The sequence below is a fragment of the Cygnus olor genome, chromosome 5, assembly GCF_009769625.2.
Source record: "Cygnus olor isolate bCygOlo1 chromosome 5, bCygOlo1.pri.v2, whole genome shotgun sequence".
In the NCBI taxonomy this organism is placed as follows: domain Eukaryota; kingdom Metazoa; phylum Chordata; class Aves; order Anseriformes; family Anatidae; genus Cygnus; species Cygnus olor.
Window position 1 is genome coordinate 57,709,362 of NC_049173.1, and position 14,875 is coordinate 57,724,236.

At 36.3% G+C, this 14,875-nt stretch overlaps 1 long non-coding RNA gene across 6 annotated transcripts in view; it reads left to right on the forward strand.

The window, feature by feature from the left end:
• LOC121071054 overlaps window positions 1-14,875 on the forward strand; it is a 223,795-nt gene that overhangs the window by 62,965 nt on the left and 145,955 nt on the right. Inside the window, exon 1 of one of the 6 annotated variants that reach the window (XR_005820349.1) lies at window positions 2,593-2,698. The exons of the other annotated variants lie outside the window; for them this stretch is intronic. This is a non-coding gene — a long non-coding RNA (uncharacterized LOC121071054). Of the gene's footprint in view, window positions 1-2,592; window positions 2,699-14,875 lie in introns of those variants that run through there. 6 annotated transcript variants of the gene reach the window in all.

Here is a 14,875-nt window from a genome sequence, read left to right on the forward strand (position 1 = left end):
CCCTGGGTCCTTTCCCACCAGTAAAATTTTCTCTCTTCACATCCATCTCATGACCCAATGTCAATGTACAGACAGAAATAATTGGAGGTCTGAGTAGTCTGTCCGACAATGGTAGCTCTCAGTGCCTACCAGGAAAGCACTTCACACTCATGTACCAAATCCCAAGAAGATTCGTTAATGATAAAGTGTTCCTTATGTGTCAATCTGTGTTGCAGGTGGTAGTTGGATGAGAACAGAGTGACACAGGTTCTTTTCTTTCCAGTTCTTCAATACCTTGGTCGAGGCTGCTGAGTCAGCGTGGAGGACTCCATAGCCTAGGTCAAACTGGGGGGGCGGAAATCGTGCCGTGACTCACACACAGCCCAGACACAGCTCTTTTGTGGCAAGAAGTTAACTCCATGGTTTTATTGCACTGTGCGACACATGCTGGGTACAAAGACTTCTGTGGCACAGGGGGAGAATAATTAGGTAATTTTTGTTGGCTAAGCAGTATTTGTTCTCATTTTCTTCTCCCTTTTATTTTTGGGGGGGAGGGGGGAAGTAGTGAGAACAAGTTGTACAATACAGCCATAATCTACAATCCAGCTAGAGAAAAAAGCACAGTGGCAACAGGCTTTTTAAATTTTATTTTTATTAGTATTTGTATTTTATTGTAAGCTTTTGTAGAGCTTCTGGACAGTAACAAAATATCAAAACAAAAAGATTAGTCACTAGATGACTGGGACATGGTTAACAAAACAGGCAAAGGTATTACTGCTCTTGAGATCTGTGGCCATCTCAACAAAACTGGTTTTGCTGTGTTGCCTGCTGTGGGTACTTGAAAAAGCACATAATACAAGTTTATAACTGATATTATTCTGTGTCTATGGTACTTGTTGACAAACATTCTTGTCAGCTGTGCTTTTCCCTGCCTTTTAGAAGGGAATGTACCAGGGCCAGTTCAACCAACCACAAGAAAACATAACAGAGTGAAGGCTGAGTGCCTTTAATGTAATGCTGGAGTATATGTTACCTGAAAAAAAATGAGATTTAAAGGGCTTGTGATGAGACAGTTGACCTAATTTTGACCTCCATATTATTAACAACTCCATGTGAGTCATTACATAACATTTTTTCTAGAATCTTCTTACCACCATCCTATCCAAAGTGGTAGTAAAACTTGGCAGCCATGTGCTTAAATGTAATTGTTTAAAAGCATGATCTGATACAGTTTTCACAGCCAAAGTAGATAAGATTAGATAAAGAAAATTTTGGAGAACTATGGGTAGCGAGTTGATCTGTAGCAGCTGAATACCGCCCTCCCCAGAAGCTTGCTGTCCTTCTAGTTATAAAGTAAACTTACAGCAAGCTTTTCATGCAGGTGTTAATAGTATGATCATAGTATGAATAGTTCAGGCATTCTCACCACAGAAGGGGCAAGCATCTCCTCACAATCTGAACAGTGGTAGTTTTTTTTTGTCCCCCCCCCCCCCCCGTTTTTTTTTTTGACTGAATTATGAGGAATGGATTTTCTTTAGGCAATAACTTGTTAGGCACATAAACAAAAGCAGTTGTGTAGATAAGGGAGTGTTAAAATTTGTCCTTTACAGTTTACTGTTTGTTAACTGGTGATAAAATACTTTGCAACTTAGTTGACCACTTCTAAATTGTGAGGAGCAAAGAGAACATTTAAATGAAACTGTCCATATCTAATTAAGAAAAGTGAATGTGTATCCTTAGTATATCTCGGTTTTCTACGGTAGAAAAATTCCAAAGCTGCAAAAAGCTAAAGCAGCTGAATCACTTAAAACACCGAGTTTAGCTTGGGAGCTCTGGAATACAGGCTTGTTCCTCCCCCTCTACATTACAGACTAATAGCAGATGAGGATGGGGCTGAGATGGACATAGATGTGCAGGAGAAGGTGTTCTTTGCTGCTTGGATCAGATAGTTGTTGCTAGACATAAGTTAGTATGCATATGGTTTAAAACAAACAAACAAATACAAACAAACAAAAAAAAAACAGCAACTTCCACAGGTTTTGACTGTCCAAATATGTAAAAGAAAACAAAATCGCAGTACCTGAGAAGTGCTCATTTTTCACATTATATACTCTCCACGGTATTTTCCAAAGGCAAAATGAATGATACAGAAGCAGGTAAGGAAGTCATAGCAAAAACAGGTTCACCAGTGGGGAAAAAAATAATCATTGTTTAAACTGATTCTATTATTTATTTTATATAAGAAGGAAAGCCCTCAGTGATATACATATTTTTATTTTCCAAACAGCTTCTTTTCTGAATGAAGGCCATTTTTAACCAATAATAAAACAAAAATTTCAATGCCTACCAGTCAGTTCCCTGTAGTAGCTAAATACTGAGCTAAATAGTTTTTTTTTTTTTTTTTTTTTTTTTTGCATCTTTTGAGAAAGCACATTTAGGAATTCTGTTAGTTTTCTAAGAATCTTTTTCTCTATGGCTGAAGCTCTTTTTGTAGTACTCAGAACTGCACATGAATCCCCCAAACTTTTAGTTTCTTAGCTCCTTAATCTTTAGAGAAGGGAGATTAATATCACCATAAGTAATCCAAAGCACACTCAACTGCTTGTTTCTTTCAGGCCTGTGACTAGAAGTCCGAAGGAGCAGGCTAGGCAGAGCTCCTGTCCCAGCTGGCTGAGACCCAGGTGTTTGGTGTTAGGAGATGCCCCTGGCAAGCTGGAAGGTATGAACATTGACAGGAGGGGGCAGGTGGGGACTCAGCAGGGGGTTGCAGATCAGGCTGCAGCAGCTCTGAGGGGGGAGGAAGGTGTCGTTCAAGATAATAGTTAAAACAGGAGGTTTGTAAAGCCCCTGGGCTAGGGGAGAAGTTTATGGCCCTGGGCAAGACAATGAGCTTACTGCTTTGTTATAGAAAGAGGGATGTAGTTACTCTAAGACAGCTGAAAGTGAGGTAATATTTATTTTAAGGGCTCTGAATATAAATAAACTTCTTCCAGAAATCAAAAAATATCTGAAGGTCTACCTGAAGCCAGGAAAGAGTGCCCCAGCTCAGTGCTTATCTGCTGGGAAACTGAGTATTAGAACAATTTATCTTCCCCCTTCTTCGTTCACTTCTGATGCCCACAGCAATCAATGAAGGACAGAAAGGCCTTGTGCATGCCAGGTGCGCAATTCAATAATCATCCTCCCACAAAGGAGGTTCAACTCCTCCTTTGTTGCCAAGGTTCAGGGAATAGAGTGTACGATGAAGTACAATAGCTTTCTCCGTCAATTGTATATCTATATCTCTTTCAGTCTGTAGGGGTGTAGTGTAACATTTCTGTAGCTGGGAGAGCAAGTAGCTTTTTCCAAACCTGTAAGAGCTATTCTAAATCGATTCCGAAGTGTTAGAGTGATTCAACCTTCACCTCCTCTGCCAGCGTATGAAACATCAGCAGCCATGTATGCTTTGAATTCTTGCCAAGTGCACTTATGATTCAGGAGAAAATAACAAGAAAAAAATGCCTTCATGGCTGTTGCATATTAAAAAGACCTTGAGAATTATGTATGGGATGGATTAAGTTGTCTTCAGCGTACAGAAAAGATCTGAGCTAAGGAAGTTGCTAGAAATTGTAACTCTTTAAACCTGTTACGTACTCCAGCCTCAGACTGTCTAAAAAGCTGTGTTTGTAAAGAAGTACAACAGTTCCACAATGTAGATAATTAATATATTGAATCCTTTCAGATAAGCACAGATGATCAAGAGTATTTCTAACATTTGCTATGGGCCCCTCTTTTAAGCTAGAAAAACTTTTTTTTTTTTCTAAAGAATGTATGGCAAAACCCTTAAGTATAAAAGGATAAAGTAAAATTAGAAAATAGGAACTTTCAGAAACGTGGAAACTGTTGCATATCACCACAAATATGTCAGTTTATTCTAAATTTCAACTAATGACAAGCAACTTAAAATTGATTGTTATTATTTCTAACCTTTTCAGAAGTCTATAAAAATAGTTGTTATAACGTGCAACAAGAAAGCCTTGCCATGTTTCCCCCGATGATTTAGAATGCAAACATGCAAATGACTTATCTTTGTCTCTTGTCAATTTTGATTTATTTAAGCCATGAAATAAGAGGTCAAGTAGCATTTCTTTCCTTCCCCAAACAATTGATGCTTTGCATTACTGGCATAAAAATTTTGAGAGAGTATATGGATGCGTGAAAAACAAACAAACAAACAAAAAAACACATTTTATTTAACTAGTTTAGGAGAGCTACTCTAAAGCTATTTTATTTATTTTTTTTAATATTATGATCCAAGCCACAGATAAATCTTCAAAGCTAAGAATGATATCAGAGTTTACCCCTAAATTTTATTATTAGATTTTATGATAGTGAAACTTTCAGTTCAAGCATCAGAGAAGCAGAAATGAGTGTAGTCCAAATCTAGCCTAAGGTCCTTTCTCTTTTCAGGTTGTTGAGAGAAGTATAAATTGTAAGGTAATGTGTACTTTTCCTCTTACAGATATGGGAACTGTCATTATTCATTTAAAGAGAAGGGGAAAAAAAAAAAAACACTGTACAACAGAAGCCATCTAGGGCAAAATTATTTTCCTGAAAAATGTCATGCAGTGATAATTGTAACCTCTTGAGAACTGGGCTTTATGAAAAGAATTGTTGACAGATCCTTTGCAATTGGGTACTTCAGTTACTTCAGTTCTTCATTTTGTTCTATTTCTAGACATGAAAAGTATCCTTTTCAAGAACTTAATTCACAAATTGATCTGCTTTTAAATGTTGAAGTCTAGCAAAATATGCTAACACAAAAGAACCTTTATTTGTAAAATCAGATAAAGAATGTTAATAATGGACTTGCTTGAAACTCTTATATTAAATGCAAATCAGAAACTATGAATTCCCTTTTCTATCCCTCCCCCATTTTTTTTTAGGAGGGTGCTTTCTTAGGAACAGGCAATTTCTGCCTATTTTTGGCACTCTGTACATATATTTCAAAAAATTCAAAAGAAACATTTTTACTTAAAAAATATTAGTATTTTAATGATACCTCTACATATGCTGAACAATACCTGTTGGAAAACAATTTTTTCTTGATAGCAATAAAAGAATTTTGTTTGTATGAATTATTTTTTATGAGTTGATAATAATTAAGTTTAATTTAATTTTACATGTGATCCTTTTTGTTACTGTGTTGCAACAGATTCTAGTTGCCTTCAAGTCCCATTGCTGATCTACAGCACACACATGTTTTTCATGAAGCATCATTAATTTCTTGCACCTGGTAGAAATCACCAGTGGCAGACAGAAATTGGGAAGTTGCTGTGTCTGCATGTAATGGTTGTTTACTGCAAAAGAAAAACAACAAAAGGGAGATAAGAAAGTAAGCTTGTTTTTGTGTGTGTGTGAATATTTTTTTTTTTTTAATTATGTTGTAGTAGAGGGAATGGTATAGTTCTTCTCTAAGTTATGTAGAGTTGCTGGAAAGCTGATTTTCTAGGAAAGCTGTAATTTATCTTAGTAATGGCTTATCTAGAAGAAAAAATCCTGAGGCTTCTTAAAAATATTTTAAAATTGAATCTCTAGTATAACAATAATTACACTTTGTCAGAGAGTAAGAAATTGTGCCTTGTAACAGAAAGGTTTTATTACTTGAGCTTCCACTAAGGTTTGAGCAACTTTCTGAGACTGACTTTTCATGTTGGTTATAGTAAGGAAGAATTCTAAAGCGTGTTTCTAAACTTTGGCTTTGAGCAGCAACCTGTTTGTAAACTGAAATAAAGTTCAAATAACTCAAACTAATGAAGCAGACTATCCTGTCATCCCCTTCACCTTGGGATTTATGTCTAACACTGTTGACTTGCACTCAGAGTCTGAGTAACAAGGTATGTAAATTATCTCCATGATTCTGTACAACAAAAATAGTCCCTAAGTGGTGAATATGTTCTATTGTTGGAGGATCATGTGCCAGTTAATCCTAAACTGGCACGAAACTGCAAAAGAAAAATCTAGAAGAAAAACCAGCTAGGCTATAGTTGGTGAGAGACGAGTTGAAGGCAGATGGGCAAGGAGCTGTGTTTTTCTGTGGTATATAAAAGCCAGAAAGCAGCTGTTACCTCAGTGCTATGTGGTATGCAGAGAGCTTTCCTAGTTTTTCCTACAGTGTAGATGATATCAAGGACCAAAGATGAGTCCAGCCTATCTTTTGCAAAAAATCAAGGCATTATACACATTATCTAGAATTGTTGAAGTTATGCCACTGTCTAGGACAGAATTCAATAATAATGGTGCCAAAAAATATGAGAACAAGATTACGTATAGCTCCATAGTCATCAATTGAAATTGTGATATGGGTCAACAGACTGGATCATTGTGTGTGTGTATAAAATATATTTGTAACACCTATCATTTCTGAAGCTTTGGTACTCTTGGTATTTTATTTTTTAAACTTTTTTTTTAAATGATTATTTAAGTAGTGAAAGTCTCATTTTTCTTACAATGTTGAAGGATAAGACTAGTTGTTGGATATTGGTTGATACCTTTTTATTTTCTGGAAATAAATACTTTTTTTGTTGTTGTTGGAAGTTTTAATTTTTTGATATATCCCAAAGGAATATGAATAAAATAAAAAAAAATACAAGAATTCTCAAGTGAGTGCTTCAGAAGTAGATACCATTTTGAAAATAGAATATGAAAAAAATAATTATTTTGGATTGTTTTGAATTTAAAACACATGTTGAAATGCAGGTTTATGTTGAAACAATTTTAATCAGCTTAGTAGTATTAAATAATAAATATACAAAAACTCCTAAACATAGCAATTATTACTGAAAACATTGCATACAAGCAGCTGCTTGCCAGCTTGATCATAAGAGCAGTTATGCCTTAAGGTACAAGAGGTAATTATAACAGAAAATACAATATGTTCTTAAAGGTCACCACAAAACTGAAAATACTTGTTCTGTAACCCCCCATTTCAGAAGAAATTTAATTGTTATATTTCCTATTCAGTCTCATTTTCACTGGCTCGCACTCAAACCGTAGCTCCAGGCTAGTGTTTAGTTAAGTACAATCTGACTGAAAATTAGACTTTTAATTAGATGTGAAGATATTAGAACAAAAATAATATTTGTCCAAAGCACCCAGTTAGCAGTCAGTACTGGGCTAGGCTAGCAAGACTGTGTAAGTGAAAAGCTTATCTTCTAACCAGGAGTTTCCAATACCTTATCACTCAAAAAATCTGAAAAACAGGAAGTTTACCATTGCATGTTTGTATTTGTACATGTGAAATGTACTGGATTTGTGTCCTTTCACCACAAGTGACACCTAACCAATAGGTAGGTGCTAGATTCCAGTATTAAACAAGATATGAAATGGGATTGGGTATTGATGAGCTCTTGAGAAAAGTGTGAGTTATGGCAGCGACAAAAATTTAGCAGCTAATGGAGAAAGGGATTTCATACGGACCCTGCACAGGGTTCCCATCTTCCTCTAGCACTTGGAACTATTCATATAACAGGGCAAGGATCAACTAGATGGATATGATCTGGAATCATTGCTCCTTTATAAACTCCTGGCAAATCAGTAAAGTTTTAAAAAATTTTGTACTTTTTTTTTTTTTCCTATACTTTGGTGTATAGAAAGCCTTCTTCAATGTGTATTAGTTTGGATGAAATAAGACAAACAATCTTCCATATTTTCCACGTGTAATGAAAGGCTAGGTATCTTCGTTCTAGTAGCTCTTAAATAATGAAAACCATTGTAAGGTAAATGTACATGAAGGCTCAAATTCTGTTAGGTATAAAACACATGAATACAAGTACACAACTACCACACAGTCGCGAGGGAGAAACAACCATGTGCTGTTGGAGTTTCTTTAGTCCTTTGTGAAGAGAGAATTGCTTGGCAGTAATTTCTCAAAAATTGCTAATTTTAATTCACAATTTAAGGTTTGCTATTTTAAATCTGTTTCAGAAAGTTCTGCATCTCATAATATCAATTCTATCTGAGTATTGGAAAGCTTTTACAATGATTTTTCTTGCTCACTCTGTTATTTTATCATAGTGGAGTGCTCTTCCATGTCCCAAGCCTTAGCAATTGAACAGTTCTTGTCACATTTTCATGGTAGTTCATACAATTCTTATGGTTGGTCAGCATAACAAATGGAGATACAAACTGTGATGTTAAGTAGAGTTCCTGAAAAAAATAAGACCAAGTGGCTAAAGCAGTTAATTTATAAAGGAAAAGAGCTAAGAACTCCTAGCCTGTTAGCAATGAGTAAGCAGCAAGCCTGCAGTTAAAGAGCTAAGTCTAGGGATTGTTTTCTTTTGTTTGTTTATCTTCTGTAAATCATTTAAGTCACTGCTTTTCTTTGAAGTTCAGCTTCTTGTGGTGTCCTTCATTCAATTTATGTAGTAATATCTGTAAGTTGAGAGTCTGTGTTCTTAGGGTCTGTGTTTCTAAAGGCAGAACATTGCACGAAAGCAGGAAATTTAACTGTCCTATTCACTGGAATCTTGCATTGTTTTAAGTGTTTCCTTCTCTGATAAGATTTGTATGATAGTTTTAATGATGAATTTAATGAGAGGTCCATTCTTTGTACTCTGCCAAAAGATGTATTTAAAAACAAAATAGTCGATGTCATGAAAGAGCTAAATATGCAATCTGACTGAGCAGAAACAATTGGATAAGCATAGAGAGGCAATAGAGGAACTTCAGATAGCTTAATAGATGTCATCAATCAGAGAAGCAAGCACTACAACAAATGTGGCATGGCGTTTGTGATCCATCTAAACTAAAAGAGGGATTAAGAGATGGATCTGGCACAGTAGCATATTTGCAGCCATAGGGAAAGTCATAAGCTCCTTAGTTTTTCCAGGTGTCCTCTTAAGAGCTAAGTCTGAGATACTGTTGGTATTAGCAAATTGATGTCATCCTAAGATAGCCTTGCTTGTTTCAAAATAGGCTATAGGTGGATGAAATGATGTTCACCCCTGGAGATTCATAAGTGTGTGCTGTCAAATTCAACTTTCCTATCTGCTTCATGCATATTTCTAATAGTGCCAGTATGTTTGTAGTTTCTACCTTGCTATACAGTGTGAGAAAATTCTGAAAGTGTGATGAAGGATCAAACTTTCAAGGCTTTGTGGTTTTAGGCATACAGCTATCCAAGTGTTTTAGAAGAATTTTTCATATATCCCTTTAGAAATGAAATAAATTAATTGAAATAAACTGGTGGCTTTGGGGATAGAAGACAAAAGAAAAAAATGTAATTATGTGAGCTACTTACATGTTGCTAGAAGCTGTTGATTGAAAATACTTGTTTCATTTTACAATGAAAAATGATGTTTCAGTATATTGCAAGTGTGGAATAATTGCAGATGAGTGTTAAGCTGGAAGTTCTAAAATATTATCGAATGAAATCTATGCCTTATTGGTTATGACAATCTCATGGTTGTCAAAACGGCATTGTGAATTTTCAACTGTGTAAATATCCAAATGGAATATACATGGTAAGGCCTAATTCCACCAATTTGCATGTTTCCTAAAAGAGGCCTAGGGATAAATTGCAATTTGTGTTCCTGTTGGGAGGAGATTACTACGTCTTCAGCTCAATAAACACATTTAATTCTGCTTTTCAAGTAATACAGTGATATTCTACTTTGCTAAGACTGTTGGACTGAACTACCATGGAGCCTCTGGGAGCCTTCCCAGTTGTGTTTATGTGGGACAGGTCATATAAACATATGTCCTAATTACAAGTGGAAACATCTGTGGTTTGAAACTGGAAGTTTCACTTCATCAAACTGCAGTTTAATTTGCTGTTTCTCCTCCATTACCAATGTTCTATTTCATTTGTTGCATCAACTTGGTAGCTCTGTGTGTAATTGTATTTAAACAGCATTGTTGCTTTGGGTCATCGGTGTTAGCTCAGAAATTGCTGAAGTGGTTGTAATGATTCTGTCATCGGTATCTTGCTATGTGGGCAATTGGTGTAGCATTAAGGAATTTTCTTCCATCTTGTGATACATATGTTAATGATGAGATTCATGGATGGGTGGCACCATGAATAATCATTCAGGATGTTATCACAAGATACGTGATAACCACAGTATTCTTTCCAAAGAATTTCCTGAACTTAGGAATTTTTGATGTTAATTTTCAGTCTGAGGGCTTCATATTGAAGTTCAATGGGATTTTTAAGCTTCAGGTTTCAAAAGTTAATGACTTAGAAAGTTGAGAGTTTCTGGAGACCTTGTGTCTGGCTACAGACAGTTTACTTGAAACTGATTTGATATAACTATCAAATGTTACAGAGCAGGAGCTTAAAATATTTTCTGACCTGAGTTTATTCCAGTTGGAAAGGAGAACTTGATTCATTTAGTCATAGATTCCTACGTAAGGTTTTGCACTCTTATATGTGCTGTTGCCATTCACGTGAAATTCCACACTGATTTGTGGAAAGTGGCCTGGTTTACCTTTCTATAGAAAAGTTTACTAAGAATAGAATTAGCTTCTGGTGATATAGGAATAGAATTATCTTAGAAAAAATACAGTACTGTGGCAGAATGTGACAAGTTATGTCACAGAGTTGATTTCTGCTTTATTTGATAGCTTCAGAAATGTGCATTCGATATTAGGTATTTGGGGCCCATCCACAGTTATGCTGTATTCACACCGTTCAGGTAAGGCTAGTTACTTCCAGGTCCAGTATGTGCCTCTTGTTCACGATCCTAATAATGTGAAAAGGTTAACTTCCTTCAGGTTTCACAGACTATTCTGCAGTGGATTTTGTATGACAAGAATTCATGATAACCCAGTGACTGGTGGGTTGAACAATTACAAATCTTTCAGTTGCTTCTGTCAAGTGAGATACTGTAAGACAAGTTTTGTTTGCGTGTGTATGTCAGTTCTGTCTTCTGCATGTATTGGAAATAGTGTAAGGATTGCAATAGCCATGGTCTTAGAAAAGTTCGCTTTAATTCAGTGCAATCTATTGGTAGTTGATGTCATGAAATACTAGCATTTATAGGACTTTAATGATATTGTACCAAAACCTAAAACCACACTGCTTTGTGCATGTATGTATTCTTATATTGAGCAGCACAGCTTGCATTGCAAGGCTAAAAGGACCAATTAAGTCTCCTATATTTCCAATGGTTTGAAAGAAAATGTGCAAAGTATTTTTTTCCAAAATGAATCTGAATTAAAAGGAAAAGTGAGAAATGCTTAGCTTTAAAGGGCTAGTTTCTGCAGCATCAGATTGTTCACTCTGGGGCAGGAGATGTCCCTTTCTGGCCTTGAAAAGAGCTCTTCCTGTATGTCTGGTGGGAGAATGTTTCCAGGCTGTCGCCTCATCCCTTTGCATCAGCCTGGTAACAGACCCGAAAGCACTTCCTCGAAGTCTGTGGGGCAGAACTTCAGTCTGAGTACCATCATACAGGAGCTGTATGATAAGGAGTCATTTGGGGTTTATGCAAAGCCTCATAGACACCATTCCCTCATTTGAAAGAAGAGACAGATCAATCTTTAGAGATCCATAGCATTTCACAAGCAGTTGAAAGATATTTTAAGGCATTAATAATCTGCAGATGGGCGTCTAGCCTGATGGGTAGGAATGATCTACATAAAGAACATGGTGGCTAATAGGAAGTTGAAAATATACAGCTCTCCCCGTTCTGCTTCCTTGAAGGCTTTGTTGTCCACAGAAATTTCTATCTGATTAGCAGCAATACTTTCTGGTAATGGAAGAGTAACGAGGGGAGTGCACGTGTGTATTTGGCAGTGGAAGAATTGGAGTTTCCACTTGACAAACAGTGTAGCTGTGAAGGGGACCTTTGGGGTGCTCTGTTGCTTGGTGTAACTGCTGGTCTAAGGAGGTAGGAGGCTTCATATAACAATTACAAGACCTCCTGTCCCATCCGTTTCCAGTGTCTAATAAGATTTCTGTATTAATTTTAAGAATTTCAAAGATTCTACTGCTTGACAGAGGGCAGCCTAGTTCTATTTCTTATTTTGGGTAAACATTGACCTTTCTGTTGGGTGGTAATATTAAGGTTTGGGTAATAATTAACTGCAAGTCTGGGCATGAGTTTCCACTAGTATTTAACTGATTTAAACGCTTTCCAGCTCTTTTGCTATTGTCCTACATTGAATTATAAATTCAGATGTCTCTTCCATTGAAAAACCTAAATCAAGCTGGTTGAGGCTCATGAAAGCACATAATACTGAGTTGGGCTTTTCAGGCAGTTTGTTCTATAGGGAAACAATAAATCTTTTGTCCTATGATGTTAAATGGCAATTTAATTCTAAATTTGTGCAAATAACAATATTAAAGCTAGACATTTAACTGAAAACTTGTCCTATTGCAATTCAACGCCCATGGTTACCCCCTAGATCTGTATATGATGAAGAGGATTCTTTACTACAAAAAGCTAAAACACTGAGGAGAGTACACTTAGATTTAACAGGCAGAACTCTCTAGGACACTGATATTGTTAGATGAGTGAACCAAAAATAGGACTGGAAGAGCTGACGCACACAAATGCTGAGGTCAGAATGAAAGCTGTTTTATCTGAAGATGGCATAAAGCTGAAGGAACTGAGACTTCACCTCCGGCAGTTTTTTTGAAGCTGTGGTTGCTGTCTTATGTTGCTGTAGCTGTTATTTTTTCATTTTCAGGTTGCTGTTTGTGGTGTTCTATGGAAAAAAGAGTTCAGCCTCTAGATGTGCACGTAATCCAGAAGAATTGTTCTCATGTACTTTCTTACGTAACACCTCTGTATTTAATCTCCCCAGAGAATGAACTGTTCGGTCTAAGACCACAGATGCATTTTGCTAGGATTTTTTAGATAAATGCATTGTCTTGGAGAGTGAATTCTAAATTTTACCTCTTTTCATCATGGTAACTTTCTTAATAGTAGATTTTTCTGGAAAGCAGTAGCATTTCAGGGGATGAGAAGAACTTTGGGCAATATGATACAGTGCCTTTGAGATCCTTTTAAACAAACCCTATGTTAATTGCAGTGTTGAAATGAGAATTTTCTTTGGAAGGCTTTCTACCCTTTTGAAGAGTAATATTTTTAGGCTATGTTTTGGACTGTTGTGAATGGATAGTGGTGGGGTTGATAAGGCTGCAGTTCTTGCTTCTGTACACATAGGAATAGTGAGATACAGAAACCATAATTTGCTCAGACAGATAGCACTTCTATTTAGTGTTTTGTATCTGTTGGTATAAACTATCTGCAGGTTGTCTAGTAGCCATTTTATTGGGCTGGTTTTGAGGTTATTTCAGAGAGGAAATCTCTTTGGGGGGGGCAGGGGTGGGGGGGAATTATCAGTCTTTCCATTTTTGCATGTGGGAAATATGATGGAATGTTCTTGGTAAAGATACAAACGGCCAGCAACTAGAAGGAATAAGATAGGCAGGAAGCAAAGTTCTTTTAAGGTAAGAAAGGAGAAGGAAAAATAAAATGAACAAATTCATGAAGCTGGACTTTACACTTGAAAATGTTTAAAGTCAATAGCCTAGATGAATTGAGAGGAAAGATTGGCAGCGAGCAACAGGTTATTTTTCTGGACATCATTTGTTCAGATCTCTTAGGCCTTATTAAATTTAAACAAAGAGAATGTATTCTCTCTTTAGCAGGTTAAAAAAAAAAAACCTATAAACCTGAATTTGTTTTATCAATAGTATTGTGAATGAACACCTGGGATGCTATTAAATTCATAGGTAACCTCAGTTCTGTCTCTTTCATTCACCAAGTAATGAATTACTTTCATTTAAGATTAGAAGTCTTGCTGCAGAGGGAAAACCAGCTTTGATACCACCATGAAAAGGCACTTCTATACCTAAAGATGAGCTGTCTATAAATAGATAGCAGTGATGTTACTGCAGTTGAGGAAACTTCATTCCATTAAAAACATCAGTAAGCCAAAGTAAGGCTTAATAATTAATGAACATGATTTAAGCCCATTTTAAACTGATGACAATTTGTAATGGCCCTGTAATATTTATAAGAAACTCTTACCTCCCGTAATTCTAATGAATGAATTTTCCTGACCCTTACTGAAAGTTACGCCTGTAAAATAGGATTTCAGCTTACTACTAAAGGGTCTTTCGTTCAGAACCACAATTTCCTTACATTATTTTCGTAATGTCCTCAGGTTCTGTAGACTTTCCTGTTTTGTTTGACTTACTGTATTTCTTTTAAGTTACTGTTAGCTAACACCTGACTAATTTAGAGGGTCTAAAAATCCCATACACAAAATTCATTTGGCTTAATGAATAATAATATAATAATATAACGAAAAAGAATGAATGTTATATTCATGTTTTTCACTCAGAAAGTCTAGATTGTATCAAAAGAACGTGCAAAGTGACAAAACGATTCACGGAAGACTTTTGTTCTGTGGCAGATAGCAAAATTTTCTAACTATCCTTGCTTTTAAGGCTACAGTATTAGGGGCTTTAACAGAATCCAGGTGTAAATGAGTTTGATTGTAGTCCTACATGCTGTAACATCTCTCTGTGGTTTAGACTGTTTGGCAGAGACGGTTTATTACTTTCAGAGATAGTAGAGTCAGTGTGGCTATATGAAGAACACAGGGGTGCTTAGAGCTCCTGCCCTGTTCTGACATGGAGTTAACGTTAGGTCTGGGAAGTGCTTCTAGCTCTTACAGTGTAGATCTAGCCACACCAGAATTAACAGAAATTGGTTGTCTTACTTCAATAAATTATTTTCCATTAAAAAGCTCCACGCTGGATAGTAGAAAGATCATGTGGATAAAATTTCAAAATAGATTCAGTCCACCATGTTCAACATATTCTGTGAGTGCTGGTATATGTTAAAAGTCTAGCGTGAGCTGGATGAGGCATGGGATGGGAATTTTTGAGGCATCCATT